Source organism: Arachis duranensis, chromosome 3, assembly GCF_000817695.3.
Source record: "Arachis duranensis cultivar V14167 chromosome 3, aradu.V14167.gnm2.J7QH, whole genome shotgun sequence".
NCBI lineage: Eukaryota > Viridiplantae > Streptophyta > Magnoliopsida > Fabales > Fabaceae > Arachis > Arachis duranensis.
Genome location: NC_029774.3, coordinates 35,316,558 through 35,333,442, shown reverse-complemented (window position 1 = coordinate 35,333,442; position 16,885 = coordinate 35,316,558). Strand labels below are relative to the sequence as shown.

Here is a 16,885-nt window from a genome sequence, read left to right as displayed (position 1 = left end):
TGATTCTTTTGCGTCTGTCACTAATGCCCAGCCTTCGTGAGTTTGAAGCTCGTCACAGTCATTCAATCCTTGAATCCTACTCAGAATACCACAGACAAGGTTTAGACCTTCTAGATTCTCAAGAATGCCGCCATCAATTCTAGCTTATACCACGAAGATTCTGATTAAGGAAACCAAGAGATATCTACTCAATCTAAGGTAGAACGGAGGTGGTTGTCAGGCACACGTTCATAGGTGAGAATGATGATGAGTGTCACGGATCATCGCATTCATCAAGTTGAGGAACAAGTGATATCTTAGAACAAGAATAAGCTGAATTGAATAGAAGAATAATAGTAATTGCATTAATACTCGAGGTACAGCAGAGCTCCACACCTTAATCTATGGTGTGTAGAAACTCCACCGTTGAAAATACATAAGAACAAGGTCTAGGCATGGCCGTGAGGCCAGCCCCATGATCTAAGATAGCATAAGACTACTCGAAGATAGCTACCATGATGAAAATACAATAGCAAAAGGTCTTATTTATAGAGAACTAGTAGCTTAGGATTTACAGAAATGAGTAAATGACATAAAAATCCACTTCCAGGCCCACTTGGTGTGTGCTTGGGCTGAGCATTAAAGCTTCTATGTGTAGAGACTTTTCTTGGAGTTAAACGCCAGATTTTGTGCCAGTTTGGGCGTTTAACTCCCACTTCTGTGCCAGTTCCGGCGTTAAACGCCGGGCAGTCTTGAGCTGATTTTGAACGCCTGTTTGGGCCATCAAATCTCGGGCAAAGTATGGACTATTATATATTTCTGGAAAGCCCAGAATGTCTACTTTCCAAAGCAATTGAGAGCGCGCCAATTGAGCTTCTGTAGCTCCAGAAAATCCACTTCGAGTGCAGGGTGGTCAGAATCCAACAGCATCTGCAGTCCTTTTTCAGCCTCTGAATCAGATTTTTGCTCAGGTCCCTCAATTTCAGCCAGAAAATACCTAAAATCACAGAAAAATACACAAACTCATAGTAAAGTCCAGAAAAGTGAATTTTAAATGAAAACTAATAAAAATATAATAAAAACTAACTAAAACATACTAAAAACATACTAAAAACAATGCCAAAAAGCGTATAAATTATCCGCTCATCATTGAACGCCAACCTTACGTTCTCTGGATTGAAATCTAAGCATTTCCCCCGAACCATTGTAAGCCAATTCTTTGGGTTTGGGTTCATGCTTTGATCATGGTTCCTAGTAATCCATGCGTTTACATAGAACTCTTGAACCGTTAAGATTCTGACTTGTTGAATGGGATTGGAGAGAACTTCCCATCCTCTTCTTCTAATCTCTTGTCGGATCTCCGGATATTCGCCCTTTTTGAGCTTAAAAGGGACCTCAGGGATCACCTTTTTCTTGGCCACAACTTCCTAGAAGTGGTTTTGATGGGCTTTTGAGATGAATCTCTCCATCTCCTATGACTCAGAGGTGGAAGCAATTGCCTTCCCTTTCCTCTTTCTTGAGGTTTCTCTGGCCTTAGGTGCCATCAATGGTTATGGAAAAACAAAAAAGATATGCTTTTACCACACCAAACTTAGAATGTTGCTCGCCCTCGGGCAAAAGAAGAAAGAATAGAAGAAGAAGAAGAAGATCTGAAGGAGGGGGAGAGAGGTGTGGGTTTCGGCCAAGGGGGAGAAGAGAGGGTAGTGTTGTGTGAAAATGAAGAAGGATAGAGGGGTTTATATAGTGGAGGGAGAGGGGTTTGGGTTCGGTCATTTAGGGTGGGTTTGAGTGGAATCCTGTGGGGTCCACAGATCCTGAGGTGATCCTGTGGGGTCCACGGATCTTGACGTGTCAATAATTTCTCATCCCTCCATCTTTTAGGCATGTAAAACGTCCTCTGTATGCAATCCTGGCGTTTAACGCCAGACTGCAGCTTGTTTCTGGCATTAAACGCCCAAATGTAGCCTGTTTCTGGCATTTAACGCCAGTCTGATGCTTGTTTCTGGTGTTAAACACCAGCTTGGTGCTTGTTTCTGGTGTTAAATTCCAGACAGATGCTTGTTTCTGGCGTTTAAATGCCAGACAGCTCTTCTTCCAGGGTGTGCTTTTTCTTCTACTGTTTTTGATTCTGTTTTTAATTTTTGCAATTGTTTTGTGACTCCACATGATCATAAACTTAATAAAACATAAAAGAACAATAGAAATATAGATAAATAAAAATTGGGTTGCCTCCCAATAAGCGCTTCTTTAATGTCAATAGCTTGACAGTGAGCTCTCATGGAGCTTCACAGATGTTCAGAGCATTATTGGGACCTCCTAACACCAAACTTAGAGTTTGAGTATGGGGGTTCAACACCAAACTTAGAGTTTGGTTGTGGCCTCCCAACACCAAACTTTGAGTTTGATTGTGGGGGCTTTGTTTGACTCTATATTGAGAGAAGCTTTTCATGCTTCCTCTCCATGGTTGCAGAGGAAGATCCTTGAGCTTTAAACATAAGGTAGTTTCTATTCAATTGAAGGACTAGCTCTCCTCTGTCAACATCAATCACAGCTCCTGCTGTGGCTAGGAAGGGTCTTCCAAGGATGATGCATTCATCCTCATCCTTCCTAGTGTCTAGGATTATGAAATCAACAGGGATGTAAAGGCCTTTAACCTTCACTAACATGTCCTCTACCAATCCATAAGCTTGTTTTATTGACTTGTCTGCCATCTCTAATGAGATTCTTGCAGCTTGTACCTCAAAGATCCCCAATTTCTCCATTACAGAGAGTGGCATAAGATTTATACCTGACCCCAGGTTACATAGAGCCTTCTCAACGGTCATGGTGCCTATGGTACAAGGTATTAAGAATTTACCAGGATATTGTTTCTTTTGAGGTAAAGTTTGCTGAACCCATGTATTTAGTTTCACTAATGTGCAAGGGAGGTTCATCTTCCCAAGTCTGATTACCAAACAACTTGGCATTCAGCTTCATGATGGCTCCTAGATATTGAGCAACTTACTCTTCAGTTACATCTTCATCCTCTTCAAAGGAAGAATAGTTCTCAGAGCTCATGAATGGTAGAAGGAAGTTTAATAGAATCTCTATAGTCTCTATACGAGCCTCAGATTCCTTTAGGTCCTCAATAGGGAACTCCTTTCTGTCTGGAGGACGTCCCATGAGGTCTTCCTCATTGGGATTCACGTCCTCCCCTTCCTCTTTGGATTCGGCCATTTTGATTATATCAATGGCCTTGCACTCTCTTTTTGGATTCTCTAATGTATTGCTTGGGAGAGTACTAGGAGGAGTTTCAGTGATTTTCTTACTCAGCTGACCCACTTGTGCCTCCAAGTTTCTAATGGAGGACCTTGTTTCATTCATGAAACTTAAAGTGGCCTTAGATTGATCAGAGACTATGTTTGCTAAGTTAGAGGGGCTCTGCTCAGAATTTTCTATTTGTTGCTGAGAAGATGATGGAAAAGGCTTGCTATCGCTAAACCTGTTTCTTCCACCATTATTAAAGCCTTGTTGAGGCTTTTGTTGATCCTTCCATGAGAAATTTGGATGATTTCTCCATGGGAGATTATAGGTGTTTCCATAGGCTTCACCCATGTAATTCACCTCTGCCATTGCAGGGTTCTCAGGATCATAAGCTTCTTCTTCAGAAGATTCTTCTTTAGTACTGTTGGATGCATTTTGTCATCCATTCAGACTCTGAGATATCATATTGACTTGTTGGGTCAATATTTTGTTCTGGGCCAGTATGGCATTCAGAGCATCAATTTCAAGAACTCCCTTCTTCTGAGGCATCCCATTACTCACAGGATTCCTCTCAGAGGTGTACATGAATTGGTTATTTACAACCATGTCAATGAGTTCTTGAGCTTCTACAGGCATTTTCTTTAGGTGAATGGATCCACCTACAGAATGGTCCAGTGACATCTTAGAGAACTCAAATAGACTATCATAGAATATATCCAAAATGGTCCACTCTGAAAGCATGTCAGAAAGACACTTTTTGGTCAACTGCTTGTATCTTTCCCAAGCTTCATAGAGGGATTCACCATCTTTTTGCCTAAAGGTTTGAACATCCACTCTAAGCTTGCTCAGTTTTTGAGGAGGAAAGAACTTGGCCAAGAAGGCCGTAACCAGCTTGTCCCAAGAGTCCAGGCTATCTTTAGGTTGAGTCCAACCATGTTCTAGCTCTGTCTCTTACAGCAAAAGGGAAAAGCATGAGCCTGTAGACTTCAGGATATACTCCATTAGTCTTAACAGTATCACAGATCTGCAAGAACTCAGTTAAAAACTAATAGAGATCTTCTGATGGAAGTCCATGAAATTTGCAGTTCTGTTGCATTAGAGCAACTAGTTGAGGCTTCAGCTCAAAATTGTTTGCTCCAATGGTAGGGATTGAGATGCTTCTTCCATAAAAATTGGAAGTAGGTGTAGTATAATCACCAAGCATCCTCTTTGGATTATTGTTGTTGTCATTATTTTTGACTGCCATCTCCTCTTCTTTTTTGAAATTTCTGTAAGGCTTTCTCTGGATTATTGTATTTTAGCTTCTCTTAGTTTCTTCTTCAGAGTCCTTTTAGGTTCAGGATCTGCTTCAACAAGAATGTTCTTGTCCTTGCTCCTGCTCACATGAAAAAGAATGGAAGAGAAAATAATAATAGGGATCTTTTTTACCACAGTAGAGAGATTCTTTTATGTGAGTAGAAGAAAATCTGAACACAGGTAGAGGGGAGAAGAGGGTTCGAATTTTGAGTAGCAGAGAAGTGTTAGTAGATAAATAAATAAATAGAAAAAGATGAGAGAGATGTGTTTTTGAAAATTAACTAAAATAAAAGAAAAATATTTTTGTTTTTATTTTAAATTAAAGTTAAAATTCGAATTTATAAAAAGGAATAAAATTAAAATTTAAAACAATTAGTTAAATAAAAAGATTTTTGGAAAAGAGGGAGGTGATTTTCAAAAATTAAAGAGAGGAAAGTAGTTAGGTAGTTTTGAAAAAGATAAGAAATAGTAAAACAAACAAAAAGTCAATTAGTTAGTTGAAAAAGATTTGAAAATCAATTTTGAAAAGATAGGAAGTTAGAAAAGATTTTGAAATCAAATTTTGAAAAAGATATGATTTGAAAAAGATATGATTGAAAAAATATGATTTGAAATTTATTTTGAAAAGGATTTGAAAAAGAAATTTAAAAAGATTTGATTTTTTGAAATTAAAATTGATTACTTGACTAACAAGAAACTAAAAGATATGATTCTAGAATTTAAAGATTGAACATTTCTTAACAAGAAAGTAACAAACTTTAAATTTTTGAATCAATCACATTAATTGTTAGTAAAGTTTTCGGAAATTATGAAGTAAAGATAAGAAAAAGATTTTGAAAATCAATTTTTTTAAGAATTTTCGAAATTACAAAAGAAAAATGAAAAATATTTGATTTTTGAAAAAGTTTTGAAAAGATAAGATTTTTAAAATTGAAATTTTTACTTGACTAACAAGAAACAACTTATTTTAAAATTTTTTGACTAAGTCAACCTAAAGATTTTGAAATTTATGAGTAAAATGAGGAGAAGATATTTTTATTATTTTTTTATTTGATTTTTTTTAATTTAATGTGGAAAGAGAAAAATAACAAAATGACTCAAGACATAAAAATTATGAATCAAAACAACTAATGTATGCAAGAACACTATGAATATTAAGATGAACACCAAGAACACTTTGAAGATCAAGATGAACATCAAGACTTATTTTTGAAAAATTTTCAAGAGAGAAAAACATGCAAGATACCAAACTTAGAAATTTTCAATGTTTAGACACTATGGATTAAAAAATGCATATGAAAAATAATAAAAGACACAAAACAAGAAAATATGACAATCAAACAAGAAGATTTATCAAGAACAACTTGAAGATCATGAAGAACACCATGCATGAGTTTTTTTCGAAAAATGCACAAATTTTAAAAACATGCAATTGACACCAAAGTTAAAAATTGACACTAGACTCAAACACGAAACACAAAATATATATTTTTTATTTTATTAATTTTTGAATTTTTCAAAAATTTCTTTCAAAAACAAATAAAAAAATTCTGAAAGATTTTTGAAAACTTTTTGAAAAGAAAATTACCTAATCTGAGCAACAAGATGAACCGTCAATTGTCCAAACTCAAACAAGCCCCGGCAACGGCGCCAAAAACTTGATAGGTAAAATTGTGACTCATACTTTTCACAACTCGAACAATTCCTAGCAATGGCTCCAAAAAACTTGGTGCACAATTCTATGGTTCACACACATTCTTCACAACATCGCACAACTAACCAGCAAGTGTACTGGTCGTCCAAGTAATAAACCTTACGTGAGTAAGGGTCGATCCTACGGAGATTGTTGGTGTGAAGCAAGCTATGGTCATCTTGTAAATCTCAGTCAGGCAGATTTTAATGGTTATAATGGTTTTCAAATATAAAGATAAATAAAGCATAAAATAGAGATAGAGATACTTATGTAATTCATTGGTGGGAATTTCAGATAAGCGCATGAAGATACTGTGTTCCTTCTAAATCTCTGCTTTCCTACTGCTTTCATCCAATCATTCTTACTCCTTTCCATGGCAAGCTGTATGTTGGGGGATTACCGCTGTCAATGGCTACCGTCCGTCCTCTCAGTGAAAATGGTCCAGGGGCGCTGTCACCGCACGGCTAATCATCTATCGGTTCTCGATCCTGTAAGAATAGGATTTACTATCATTTTGCGTTGTCAGCACGCCCTATAGTCGCGAGTTTGAAGCTCGTCACAGTCATTCAATCCCTGAATCCTACTCGAAATACCACAGACAAGGTTTAGACTTTCCGGATTCTCAAGAATGCTGCCAATGGATTCTAGCTTATACCACGAAGATTCTGATTTAGGAATCCAGGAGATATTCATTCAAGCTTATTTGCATGTAGAACGAAAGTGGTTGTCAGGCACACATTCATAAGTGAGAATGGTGATGAGCATTCACATAATCATCACATTCATCAGGTTCTTGGGTGCGAATGGATATCTTAGAATAAGAATAAGGGTGAATTGAATAGAAAACAGTAGTAATTGCATTAATACTCGAGGAATAGCAGAGCTCTACACCCTTAATCTATGGTGTGTAGAAACTCCACCATTGAAAATAGATAAGTGATAAAGGTGTTCATTGGTTCCGGCCCCAGACAGGGAACCAGGATAACCAAGACTCCTAATAAAATAGTAAAAAGTTCTACTTATACTAAACTAGTTACTAGGGTTTACAGAAATAAGTCTAAGTGCAGAAATCCACTTCCGGGGCCCACTTTGGTGTGTGCTTGGGCTGAGCTTGAGCTTTACACGTACAGAGGCTTCTCTTGGGGTTAAACGCCAAGTTGTAACATATTTTTGGCGTTTAACTCTGCTTTGTGACGTGTTTCTGGCGTTTTACTCCAGAATGCAGCATAGAACTGGCGTTGAACACCAGTTTGCGTTGTCTAAACTCAAATGAAGTATGGACTATTATATATTGCTGAAAATCCCTAGATGTCTACTTTCCAATGCAATTGCGAGCGCGCCATTTGGAGTTCTGTAGCTCCAGAAAATTCATTTCGAGTGCAGGGAGGTCAGAATCCAACAACATCTATAGTCCTTTTTCAGCCTCCTATCAGATTTTTGCTTAGGTCCCTCAATTTCAGCCAGAAAATACCTGAAATCATAGAAAAATACACAAACTCATAGTAAAGTCCAGAAATGTAAATTTTGCATAAAAACTAATAAAAACATCCCTAAAAATAGCTAGATCTTACTAAAAACTACCTAAAAACAATGCCAAAAAGCGTATAAATTATCCGCTCATCACTTATCATCCTATAATAATCAACTTGTCCCTATGCACTTGTTTTTGTTCTTGAAACCAATTAAATTGCAATGAATAGTTTTCAGCCTTGTATTTGGTACTTGTAAGTGCATGGCCGGTTGATTGACTGCATGATGTACTGCCTGCCCTGTTGGTGGCATGAGCAGTACACACATTGCTTTCCTTGTGAATTGACTAAATGCCTATTCATGTACCTCTAACGTCAATGACATTATGCATAACAAATTTTTGAGCAATACAATCTGTTTTTCAATAGAATATTATTTTGGGCAAGAAGTTATGTATATGTGCTTGTCAGTTATCTTTTCAACATGAATAGGTAGATGCGTTCACTGCGACCTTGATTATTGCTCTTTATGCAAAGTTTTGCAAAACTTCCAATTTCGAATGCAAAAGTGCAATAATCACTGTCCCTTACTTCAATTCACTTGCATTAATACACCTAATTCCTATGTGTGCTTCAATTGATTGGTCACTAGTTGATTTGTCACTTAGGTTACTTGATCTTGGGAGAACACATCTCTTTTTGAACCATTGATTGTTTACACATGTTTTTCCTGGATTGAGTGTTTGTTTGTTCTGATGGCAATTATTTGAATTGTTTTATTATATCCTTCTTCTTTCTGTGAATATTATCTGTTTCTCCTGAGTTATATTCTATTTTTTTTTCTTTTTCAGGATGCCTCGAAAAGGGAAGGAAAAAGCCAACCCTTTGGCTCGCCCTCCTCCCGTACCCCCAAGTGACCAACCAGACACATTCATTAATGCTGAAGCCCAGGAGCAATATAAAAAAATTAAAAAAACGTGCCTTTCATTATGAGAGAAAGCTGAACCTGCCTGAGAAATATGCGGATGCGATCGTTAACCGACTTGATTTCTATCATTGGGGATTCGTAAAATCCGCCCCGGTGGAAGTAAATGACCACCTGGTCAAGGAATATTACGCAAATCTCCTAAAGAGGGATGCCAAAACTGTTTTCCTAAGAGGTGTCACCTTGGACACCTCTAACACTGCTTTAGAGGCCCTTTTAGATATTCTGCATATTCCTCCAGCTCGTGACGCTTACACTCAAGTAATGAAGGACGTCTCATTGGGAAAGATTTCCTTTGATGTGGTCCTGGAAAAGATAGGCCAGCCTGAAGCTAGATGGGAGTACAGCAAATGGGACAATGCGGTTCTGTTAAGCATTGCGTGCACTGACATCAACCTAGAGGAGAGGATCTGGTAGCAGATTATTGCTGACTACATTCTCCTGAGCACGCATGCCACGCATATTAGAGTCCGGGTGGTAGTAATACTATGGGCTATTCTTGAGCGTGCACTGACCTCAACCCAGAGGCGATAATCTGGCAGAAGATCATCGCCGACTACATTCTCTCGAGCATGCATGCCACGTATATCAGAGTCCGGGTGGCAGTAATACTATGGGCTATTTTGGAGGGGAAGAGGATCTCTATTCTTCCCCTCATCAGAGAATCGATGATGAAGGCGAACCTACAGCTGAAATTCAACGTTCCCTTTCCATCATTGATCACCAGGCTTACAGCCTTATCTGGTGTAGAGACACATCCGACAGACCGGATGTCTGCCTACATCAGTAAGCAGCCCTTTCTGCCATACGGAGACTTCGAAGGACCGCCTCTGAAGAAGAAGAAGACCTCTGAGCCTACATCAGCAGAAGCAGAGCCATCAGCACCACCAACACCTCTTGTTCCCGTACCCCAACTTCAAACGCTTTGTGAGTTGGTTCAGGAGCTTTTGGAGACCCTACATTGTATCGAGCGCCGTAACGCTCGCCGCTTCCAGTGGATAGTGGCGAAGTTTGACAGGCAGGATCCTGGACCACCTCCTCCAGACACACCAGAGCCTAAGCCCCAGAGAGAGGAGCCAGCACCGGAGGAGCCAGCAGCTAAAGTTGGCCAGGCAATCCAGCCACCGAAGCATAGAACAGAAGAGCCTAGAGTTGAGGAGCCGACAGCTGTGCCTGAGCCGAGTGCCGAGAGAGTCGCAGAGCCAGCCAGTCAGACATCGGAGGAGCACCGAGCCGACCCAGCCTCACGTCCTTCTGGAGCCGTCATCATTTACTAGCGTCATCATCACCCACCACCGCATGGCGATGGAGCTTCTCATGCTTGATTTTCCCCCGATTGACTATTTTGGGCACTGAGGACAGTGCATGACTTAAGTGCGGGGGAGGATCTTCTATTTTTGGGTGTACATACTCTCTTCCGAACACTTGTCATTTAGCTACTGCTTTTTTTATTATTCTTTTACGGATGTTTATAGTACTTTGACTATTGCACTTTTATTTTGGGTATATATATACATATTGCATTTGATATTTCATGGTACAAAGTATAGATATGGATTGTGATTGGATGATGTGAATAGCTTATGCCTGGTTTATCTTGATCCTAATTGTTCATGTTACTTTTTGCTCGTTGAAAATCAGGAAAAGAGCTAGGAAATTTTGAAAAATTTTGCATCCATTACAACATACATACATGCATATATAGGGAATAATTTTGGTGAAAAACGACATGACTTTCCAACAATTTTGGGCTTTCTATTGAAATTGATTCGAAAACAGTTTTTCAAACTCGCTTGAATGGCTTTACGGAACATATAAGAGCAAAGAACATATACCTTGTGAGTTTTGAGCTTGAATGAGTGGTTACATATCTTACCACTAATTTTGTTCATTGTGTGACATATCTCTTCTATGATTGTGATCTTGGTTTTTCTTGATTCTTTATTTCTAATGATTGAGGTTTTGAATTGCATTGAGTATGATTGAGGCCATCTTTGCATACGCTCACTAACCCATATAGACCTACCCTTTACATCTACCATTGTTAACCCTTTTTGAGCCTTATTTAGCCCCATTGTTCTTAATATCACCACATCACAACCATAAGCGGAAAACCATGAATAACCTTGGATTGTATCCTTGATTAGCTTAGGTTGAAGGGGTGTGTTACATTTAAGTGTGGGGGAATATTGGGAAACATTGGTAGTGATTGAAAATAGTACTTTTGGGTATTTATTGAAAATTTTGGAAAATGGGAACATTCATATATGAATTACTTAACCATATGCAATTTACTTTCTTTAAAAAAAATCTCTTCATCATAAAAAGGGATGCAAAGTCACCCTGAAGAGTAAACAAATGAATAAAGAATTGCATATGGGGTGTCCTTGTGAAAAGCATACATGAATGTTAGTGAATTGGAAATGATGGAAGGTTAGAATCGCATCTTTGTTTCAAATTGGAATTAATGAGTCCATATTTTTCGATATATTTTGGCTTAATTTAAATGGATTCTAGTATATGAACTCGCACTTAAGCACCAAAATAGCATACTTTTGTGTTTGATCCCCAATTTGATCCTAAATGTGAAAACATGCAATTTTGTGCTTTAATAGAGCAAATTAATTCCACTTTTATGTCATTCGATGCCGTGATATGGTGCACGAAATTGTGATACACAATGGCGCCAACAACTTGGTCGCACAATTGTAATCTCACTTCTTTGTCACAACTTCGCACAACTAACCAGCAAGTGCACTGGGTCGTCCAAGTAATACCTTACGTGAGTAAGGGTCGATCCCACGGAGATTGTCGACTTGAAGCAAGCTATGGTCACCTTGTAAATCTCAGTCAGGTGGATTCAAATGGGTTATGGAGTTTTCATAATTAAAAGATAAATAAACAGAAAATAAAGATAGAGATACTTATGTAAATCATTGGTGGGAATTTCAGATAAGCTATGAAGATGCTTCATCCCTCTTGATCTCTGCTTTCCTACTGCATTCATCCAATCCTTCATACTCCTTTCTATGGCAAGCTGTATGTTCGGGTTTCATTGGCGTCAATGGCTACCTCCCGTCCTCTCAGTGAAAATGGTCCAAAATGCGTTGTCACCACACGGCTAATCATCTGTCGGTTCTCGATCATATTGGAATAGAATCCGGTGATCCTTTTGCATCTGTCACTACGCCCAACACTCGCGAGTTTGAAGCTCGTCACAGTCATCCCTTCCCAGATCCTACTCGGAATACCACAGACAAGGTTTAGACTTTCCAGATCTCAGGAATGGCCGCCAATAATTCTAGCTTATACCACAAAGACTCTGATCTTTCGGAATGGAGACTAAGAGATACATGCTCGATCTAAGGTAGAACGGAAGTGGCTATCAGTCACGCGTTCATAGGTGAGAATAATGATGAGTGTCACGGATCATTACATTCATCATGTTGAAGTGCAGCAAATATCTCAGAGTAAGAATAAGCATGAATTGAATAGAAAATAGTAGTAATTGCATTAATACTCGAGGAACAGCAGAGCTCCACACCCTTAATCTATGGTGTGTAGAAACTCCACCGTTGAAAATACATAAGTGATGAAGGTAGGCATGGCCATGAGGCCAGCCCCCAATGTCTAAGGAAAACGTTCCAAAGATGTCAAATTCCAAAGACGAAAATACAATAATAAAAGGTCCTATTTATAATGAAACTAGCAACTAGGGTTTACAGAAATAGGTAAATGATGCAGAAATCCACTTCCAGGCCCACTTGGTGTGTGCTTGGACTGAGCATTGAGCTTCACACGTGTAGAGGCTTTTCCTGAAATTAAACGCCAGCTTTTATGCCAGTTTGGGCGTTTAACTCAAACTTTTATGCCAGTTCTGGCGTTTTGACGCTAGAAAAGGGCAGAGAGCTGGCGTTTTGATGCCATTTTACATGATCAAAACTCGCGCAAAGTATGGACTATTATATATTGTTGGAAAGCCCTGGATGTTGACTTTCCAACGCAGTTGAGAGCGAGCCATTTGGAGTTCTGTAGCTCCAGAAAATATACTTCGAGTGCAGGGAGGTCAGAATCCAACAGCATCTGCAGTCCTTTGTCAGCCTCTGAATCAGATTTTTGCTCAGATCCCTCAATTTCAGCCAGAAAATACCTGAAATCACAGAAAAACACACAAACTCATAGTAAAGTCCAGAAATGTGAATTTTTTGCTTAAAAATAATAAAAATATACTAAAAACTAACTAAATCATACTAAAAACTATATAAAAACAATGCCAAAAAGCGTATAAATTATCCGCTCATCATAAACACAAATAAAAAGTCGAATCAAAAAGGTTCCCCCAGTTAAGTGCTTGTGGTGTTTATGTAGCAAGCTAAACTTGAAAACAAAACACTTAGAGTCACGGCTAGGCTCAAAGGTGCAAAGCACCAAAAGAAATAAAAGTTGTGTTCAAGAATCAACAAGAACCTAAAAAAAAGAATCAATAATATGATCCGAGTTCTAGTTAAGGGACACCAATATTTCTGAGATTCAAAGGATAGTGAAATGCCAAACCCGTTTAGAAGTAGAGTGTCATTAGCTTTATTCAGTAATTAGACTTGAGCTTGACTGACAACTATAATCTTACGTATTTTCTCTTTCTTGGTCTTATATTGTCTTTGGTTGCTTGAGGACAAGCAACAGTTTAAGTTTGGTGTTGTGATGCGTGAGCATCTTATACCCTTTTTCATAGCATTTTCTAGTGGTTTTTATTAAGATTTTATTAAGATTTATTATATTTTAGTGCAAAGATCTTTTTTGGATGCTACTTTGAGTTGTTGTAGTGTTTTTATGATTTTAGGTAAATTTTGAGTGAATTTGGTAGAATTCTGTACAACAATGAAGAAAGGATAGTAGATGATGTCACCCTGACCTCCTTTCATTCCAACAAGCATAACTTGAGCTAAAGATGTCTAATTGACGCAGTCTTAACAGTGTTAGAAAGCCAACTTCTAGAGATTTCCAACGATATATAATAGTCTATACATTTTTTCTGGAATCACTGCCAAATCTGGCGCTAAACTCCGAGCTAGCCTAGCGTTTAGCGCCCAAGAGGGACAGACCAGCGCTAGAAACTTCTCCCTGCCGGCGCTGAATGCCCACCCGGCACTGAATGCCAGTAGGGGACCTCAGAATGCACTAATTTTGACCCCCTTGGGGCATTTGACGTGCACCCCTGAAGTAAAATCCCCTCAGTAGTCCAAATCACTTCTCTTTGGGCCTCTCAAGTAGATTTAACACTTCTTAGCCTATTTTATTTTCTTTTTGTAATTTTTAATTACAAACAATATCTTTTAGGTTTAGAATTTATTGTTTTATTTTTTTTGTAATCTTTATTTACAAACAATATATTTTTTTGGTCTAGCATTTAATACTTGGTTAGTATATAAGGAATAAGATGCACCCTTTCTAAGTGGGGGAGGCTTGCGTCAAGCCTCGTTAAGCGGCAATTCTATTTTCTCTGTAAGTATGAGCAACTAAACCTCCTGATTAAGGTTAGGAGCTTTGTTTAATTCTATGGATTAAGACTATTATTCTTTTATTTTAATTAATGTCTGATTCAATTCTAAGGTGTTGTTTTCATTCTAAATCTTATGAATCTGGGTGGAACGAGAGTATGACTCTTATTCTACATTAGCTCTTGTGATTCTCGAGAGAGCTATCTCGCTTGAGCTATAGCTTGAAAACACTCCTCCTAAACTGCTAATTACCTGGACTAATTGGGATATGTGGCATAAAATCCTGTTAGCTTTGGGTAGTTGAGATTTTTGTGGTGCTAAACTAGCCTTCTGAACTTAACCCTCTGATCTAAATTGAATGACCACGAGAGTGGCTTTTGATGAGGATCAGAGGAGATTAAATCACTAAGGGATTAGGTTTTAGTCACTTATGGTTTGCCATAGAATGAATCACTCATTGTTAAAATAGTTGGTAAGATGTTTTAATCCGGAAAAGTAAACATCTTCGAGACCTTAACTGTTTTCTCATTATTATTTTACACCAAACCTGTTTATTTACATTTTACAACAACAACCACCCTTTACTGTTTGCCTGACTAAGTCCAACAGGATAACTATTGCTTGCTCAGTCTGACAATCCTTGTGGGATCGACCTTCACTCACCTAAGGTATTACTTGAATGACCCGGTGTACTTGCCGGTAAAGTTGTGCAAGTTCTTATTTCACGCACTAGTTGTTCATGCTTATTATTAATAAAGTAAGTAGCAAAATTTATTTTGTAATTTTGATAGAACTAATTGTTGTTTTATATAAATATTTGTTACGCAATGATCATGATACTTTAGCTAGTCTTACACTAATATTCATGTCATCCAATAAGTCATGTGTTAAGGTGTTATATGATGATTAATCTAAACATGTCACTCAAAAGATAATATGGAAGGTTCAAATCAGAATGTGTTGTTAAAGGAATTTATGCAAGAAAATTTCAAAAGTTATGAGAGGTCTGTTGTTAGAAAAAGAAGCAACCTCCCAGGAAAGTGCAAAGAAAATTTGTAAATACTGTCAACCGTGACCTCTTCATACTTTAGCAAGTAAAATTTGAGTTACAGAAGTCCAAATGAAGTAGTTCCAACAATGTTAGAAAGCTAAATTTTGGAGCTTTAAAATGATATGCATATATTTATAGTGGGTGTCCCGTTTAGGTCATGAACGATCCTCACCTTTGAACTAAAAAAATTAGCGCGAAAAAGCCTGACGTGCCATGCCCGTACACACCCTCCATGCACTAAAGACCCTAGAAGAAGCTCCATCGAAGGCATGTAACACACCTGCATGCCCCCACACATATATACACTCCTCTACATGTCCAAACACGTCCAAAAACACCGTCATACACCATGCAACACTCTAAACTGCATCCAAGCATGGTGTGCCATGCCCACATCCTCTCCCACACACCCATTACACGCCCAACCTCTCCACGCATTAGCGTGCCAAGCCCCCAACCTTGGCGTGTACACACGGGCATAACTCCAAGAGGCCAAGTCCTAGCCTCCCTCGAAGGCGTGTAGCCTCCCCACGCACCAGCAAGCCTCATGCATGGCGTGTCATGCCCCAACCTTGGCTTGTATACATCAGGCATAATTTCAGGAAGTACTCCAAGAAGTCCCTTCACAGGCGTGCCACGCCTAGACAAGCTCTCCACATGCCAACACTCAAGGAGCTTGACATGCCACGTTGCCAACAGCCATGCAACCTCATTCTGGGCCAACTTTCAGTGATAAAAAAGAGCTTTCCCAAGTGTTAAGCCAACTTTTTAAGTCCAAGATCAAAGTTGCAAGCCCATGATTTTAACAAAGCAACACAAGTTTTGAATCTTAATCTCAAGGAGAAGATCACTCTTAGTTTTATATTTGATTAGGACAAAATTTGATTATATTTGATTTGATTTTGTTTTGATTTAGTTTGACTTTGAATTTTAGGTTTTAGTTTAGGATTTAAATAAGTCTCGAAAACTTATTCCACGAATATCTCATCTCATCAAACATAACACCACACTTTACAATCCTTGTTTTTTTGTTTTCCTTGCACCATGAGCAACTAATCTCCTCTGTTAAGGTTAGGAGCTCTATTTATCTCTTTTATAGATTATTAATCTAAGTGTTTTATTTTGTTGGAGGTTTATGCTTTGATCTATTTCATGATTGAGTTTTTGTTCTTCATCCCTAAATATTAGAATTGTTGAAAAATATTCTAACTCTATTTTGGATTCTAATATTACTTTGAAAATTTTAATATTTGAATTAGCTTGAAAACTCTTTCACATGACATTTTAACTAGGAATAGTGCGTTAAAAAGTGTTTGGACATGCATGAAAAATAGGTCTATTGAGAAACATGGAAAGAAAATATAGTTGTTGCTTTCTCTCCATACATTTGTGGGTTCCACTGCAGTTCAGACCAGACAATCGTTAACAGACGATCAAAAGGAGATCCGATCGACTATCTCTCTGCTGGTCAGGAACAAGACCTTCTCATACGCAGCATTAAGAAAGTCATGAAGGGGGAGGAGGGCTTCTCAGGGACCATCATGCATGTACTAAGAGATAAAGAGTGGATGCACAAAGCAGCAAAAAAAAACACTTGTCTCATATGCCAACATAGTCCAAAGCAGCATTAGAGAAGAAGACAAAATTTCTCCTGGATCTATAGAAAAAGAT

At 38.3% G+C, this 16,885-nt stretch overlaps 1 non-coding gene across 1 annotated transcript; it reads left to right on the top strand.

The window, feature by feature from the left end:
* The first annotated feature begins 3,957 nt into the window (after positions 1-3,957).
* LOC127746447 (small nucleolar RNA R71) lies at positions 3,958-4,065 on the top strand. Its single transcript, XR_008008066.1, has one exon. It is a non-coding gene; the product is annotated as a small nucleolar RNA R71 (small nucleolar RNA).
* The last annotated feature ends 12,820 nt before the right edge of the window (positions 4,066-16,885 follow it).